This window comes from Oreochromis aureus, linkage group 1 (assembly GCF_013358895.1).
Source record: "Oreochromis aureus strain Israel breed Guangdong linkage group 1, ZZ_aureus, whole genome shotgun sequence".
NCBI classification, from domain to species: domain Eukaryota; kingdom Metazoa; phylum Chordata; class Actinopteri; order Cichliformes; family Cichlidae; genus Oreochromis; species Oreochromis aureus.
In genome coordinates, this window is record NC_052942.1 from 33,000,169 (window position 1) to 33,005,422 (window position 5,254).

Sequence of the window (5,254 nt, forward strand, 5' to 3'; positions counted from 1 at the left end):
TAGTTCATTTTCATGGCAGTCGCACTGAGAGTTAAAAGGGAATCAGAGAAGGAGACAGGACTGAGGAAAAACAAATGTTAATCTTAAACACACTTTTTTCATTGAAATCTGTACAAAAAAAAATCATGTTCATTCTGTAGCAACATGCACATCCTTTGCAAGCAGATAAAGACAAGTCTAAATTTTCACCAGAGTTGCTTCGAATAGAAATTTGGTCTTTTCCACATGAGTACAATGTAATAAGAAATCTGCTTGCAGCCACAAGGAATTTTAAAACAAATCCCTTGTTTTATTTTATCGCTGCAGAAACAATGGTCTTCCTTTTTTAAAGAAATTGCTTGCATGCCTTTCCTGAATGTATGTGAATTAGCCTGGAAATAAAAACATGTTTATGTCTATCCCAAGAGTCTGATGGTGTTTCTTTAAAAATAAGTTTCAGAATTATGATAAATTGTTTCTTTTACGTCCTGCTTATGATATTGATTTTAAAAAATATGTCTCTTGTGTTTTAATGGATTCTGGAAGAAACAAAGTTTATGCTAGTGTATTTAATAGATATCACATGATATGTTAGTGATTTGTTTTCCTTAGTCTGAAATGGATTTGCAGCCTTTAGGAATAGCACCAAATAATTTGTTGATAATCTGTGTGCTTGTGAAAGGGCAGAGACAGCACATTCTTTTACAGGTTGTGCTAAGTATTCATTTGGAACCAGGACATTAGTCCTTATTTGTTGCCAGTGTCACACTTTATAGCCTTGGGAACACGCTCAACAAACACTAACAAATCACTTTCCCGGGCCACAGTCGGTAACCCTACGGTAAGTAGCGCAAACTTTTGTCTTTTCCCAAAGTTTTTACACCAGTAATTGTGCTAAGTGCAGGTATCAATCAGAGCCCTTGCCATTTACAGTACATTATCTCCTACATTAGCTCAGCTGAATTATGTGTGAGTGCAGGTGGAGACAATGTAAACACAAGCTCTGCAAGAGTGCATACATGTCCCAGTTTAAGAGTAGTTCCACACACATGTGCATGCCCTTGTTAGCTTGTATCTATGCGCCACCCGTAGGTTTAGTGCCAGACAGAGGTTTGCTCCTCAATAGATCAAGGCCTCACTAATGGCATATGATGCTGCGGCACCCTCAAAATGAGCCATGTAAAAGAGTGACATTATCGATCTTGCCCGGTGAGTCGTGTGGCCTCCAAACGCCTGTGATTTTAATGGCACGCTTACTTTTTCATGGCTGTGGGAATAAATCACTACGTAGCAGTGCTGTGCTGGATCAAGGTGGCCCGGCAGTGTGGCAGAGCGCTCCATCACATTTTATATTGTGTTAATAATGTCAGATGTATGCTGGGGAGTAAAGGCCCTGCATGCATTCATCACAGGCTCTGAGGTATACAGGGAGAGGACTGAACAGGGTGTCTAGCTGGGAGACAGACGCCTCCATTGAGCTTTCCGTCATTCCTCCACAGACTCAGACAGAGTCTGCTAGGATCTATATAAGCACCGTGCGACACAGCATACAATCTGTCTGCTGGGCTTTGCCTGGGAAAAGCTGATTTCAATAGCACTAAATTTGATCCCAGCAAACATTCGTCAAGACATATGCTTTTATTCTCGCCATCAGAGAGGTTAATGGGATTAATCCACAATTTCAATCACGTTGAAATGTAGCTATAAATAATTCATAGTTTCAAAGGAAGGCGAGACTTTTGTTCATTAATTCTTTGAAATTATTTGCACTCTGTTTCAGTTTGATAAATGATGCACAAGAAAAACATATTGAAATGTGCAGAGAAAATTTAAGCTGCTGTCATTTTGGCTTCTTTGAACAGAGTCGAGCCAGTAAGAGTATTACTTCTGCTCCTCTCACTATTTAATGCTCTGCCAAAGAAGAGGGAGAAGATCATCCTTCGATACACCTTCTGCCAATGCTATTCCAGCACACCTTCCAGGAAATAGACTTAATCTGGTCAGCATTACCGAGAATTTTCGTATGCATGATCCTGTTGACATGTCCTCTTATTTTGGTCGAAATCAAAACACCGTTTAAAAATATGCACAATTTTAAATATAAGGCCTGCTTTGTTTTCAGGCTTTTTCTCGCAACTAATTTTTATCCTTTGTTTCTGGCAATAAGTTTGTCCCAACTTGTCTGGTCTTTAGAGCCAAGCGGTAATGAAGGCTCTTTTCTTAAAAAGAGAAAAAACTACATACATCAACATAGGTGAACAACAGGTAGTGAGCAAGCGGCACTGTACAATTATTACAGCCTCTTGGAGGAATACCATGTAATCCAGAAGCATCCATCCCTGCAGGCACTTAAAGACTTTGACCCTTGCACTCCCTTGCAATGTGGTTAATGCAGATTACAATGGTCTGACTACTGAGAGCCCTCCTCACAGCTGCTCCCACCTCTCCCAGTCCACACGGGTGTAATTTAGCAGGCTGGGCCACTAGGTTCCCTGTGGAAGCTTTGAAACAAAGTCAATAGAAATTGGACAGAAACTTTGTTAATGAGAAATAAAAATAATAATCAAGAGAAATGCCCCCCTTTAGACTTGTGTTTAAGGGCGAGATGGAGAAGACAGGGGTAAAAGAGCACTGAGTGGACTCCAACAGGCAGCTCATTTTGTCTGACAGGAGTTGGCACCTTTACACTTCCGTCTCTCTCACTGCCAGTGACCTCATTCAAGCTTAAGCAGGATCAGCTTCTATAACAACATGGAAGTTAACCACATGGATGTCAGTTTATGATTAACCAAAAATGGTGGTAGTTATTTAAATCTTGGTTTATAGTTATATTGCTGCAAAACATGGTTGTTATAGTTATATTTCATTCCCTTTCTCTACATTTATAGAGTTAGTATAGGCGCAGAACAGCAACAGAAAGTTCTATTCTCTTCTGGACAGTATCCAAGCCATGGAATTTATTATGCCTTGTCAGTGAATTGCACTGTGTATTGAATATAGTGGCTCTAAACTAATTGACCAGTATGGTGAGAGGCGCTGAATTAAGCAAAAGAGTCCAGGATGTGAAGTTGGACGTGATTTATTACTTTGAATGCAACTCAAATCAATGGCTCAGCTCCCTAAAACCATTGCATTTCCCAGCTGAAATCATTGTTATTCTTAAGAAAAGAGAGATTATGCGGGCTTAATGAGTTTCAGTGGTTGAATGTGTTTGCGTGCCATTCAGGGGCGAAATCATATTTAATGGCTGACACTCAGTTCATGGCAGGTCCTCCTTTTTCTCAGTGGCAGGTCACCTTCGTCACTGGGAAGGCCCTTTCAGAGGGGAGGGCCAAGGATAGGGTCCTACATTCATGAAAAGAGGAGCACAAACGCTGTGCATGAGAAATGAAATGGGAGAAAAGCAGTTGATTTGCACACAGCACTACAGCTCAGCTTAGGGTTGGCTATAGGCCTCAGCCTGCTGACCTCACTGTGCCAGACTGGGACCTCACTTGCTTTGGGAGACGCTTTTGTTTCTCCTGCTCAAGAAGAACAGTAATTTCATTTCAGTCTCGACAGACCAGTTGCCTTGGCTTCTAGGTGAAAAATGTTGCAGATCGCTAATAAATTAAGATGCTCCTTTTTTCTCCCCCAGGGCTGTTTGTCCCAGTGTCCCAAACTAAGCCCACAATTATATTTTCACAACTGAAATCGCATTCATTTGCAAATCAACCCCCTCACAATTAATTCCCTTAGACTGAAATTCTAAAAGGCCGATGAAAAAAAAGAAAAGACCAGCTATAATTTGGCTTTGGCCGGATGACATTTCCCTAAATTATTGTTTTCTCTTTTCACACATGGCTCACACAGCAACCAGGTTTCTCTCTGTAGAAAATATCCCCAGTATTATTCAAGCCAGAACCTTCATGATTGTGTAAGTAGAAAACACGGCCAAGTGACCAGTGCAATCTGTGAATTACCAAGATTGATATTTGGAATTAGGAATAAGGATTGATTGGCTATGATTTAGTTATAGCTTCTGGACAGTTAACCTTGAGTTTTGTTGCACAAACATACATTTCCTTACACCAATCAATGTTATTGCTGTAATTTCACCTACTGTCAACAGTGATGTGCGTCTCCAAGGAATCGTGCATTACCATGAGGAGTTATGACACTAGTGGTCATTGGCTGACAAATGAAAAAGGCCCATCCCAGCTTATTCCAGTTTAATAAGTATTGAATCCACTTTATTGATTATTCACTGCTAATATGCAGTTGCCATCAATAAGCAGCTCTCATTTCAATATAAATCCAATTATTGCTATTGGTAGTGAGGAAATGAATCCCCCAGTTATTTTCCATTGCCCATATATAATAGCCTCAAACCTACTCTTTGTTTATTCATAACATATAAAGGGTAAATAGTGTCTTAATTCTAAAGAAATGCATGTATTTGCATTTCTTTGCATGTCACAGGCCTCGGACAGTATTGTGTATCAGTGTTTATGTGTTTAGTTTGTTGCAGATTATTAGCAAATTAGTGAAATATTATGAATAAAATGTATTTGAGTCATCTGTGTGCTCTGTGTATCTGACAGTGACTCACTCAAGGCTAGTTGAAATGTTCTTCTACATTCCTCAGTAGAATACTATTAAATCCCCCTTAAGTCTCTCTAATCACCTGGTTACACATAAGGCTGTTTGGTTTTTCAAATCATCTCTAGTTAGAGAAGTGAGGGAGAAAGAGAGAGACATCATTACTCTGTAATAAAGCATCCATATGGTGTAGATGTTGAGCTGGTGCAAATCCCCGCAGCTTAGCTGCAGAGCACCCTGGCAGGGAAGGTCAGGAGCAAATGCTTCTCACTTAAGCATATGTTTCTTCTTCTGCCATGTATATTTCTGGGGTGATGGCATGACTGGGAGCTTACAGGTATTGTGGTTGGTTGTAGGACAATAGAGAATTCTATGTTAGGACTAAGCTCCTCAGATTCATGGTAACAACATATCCAAGATTTCCTCATCTCAGAATTTACTTGTTGATTGGCACGACAAGTTAAATGAAATGAAATGAAACACTTCCATCTCAGACTGTGACTAAACTGAGGATATGTCAGATATGATACTGTTATCCTCTTATTTGCCTCCAGTTTTTTCTTTTTACTATTTCTTTATTTGACAGAGTCATAAAGTTCTTTGATTAAAGTCTGTTTTTCATATGTGCTGTGTTACTGTGCACTTAGTTGTACAGTAGTACAACAAAGGTTTGGTGGATCATTAGTCAAATAAT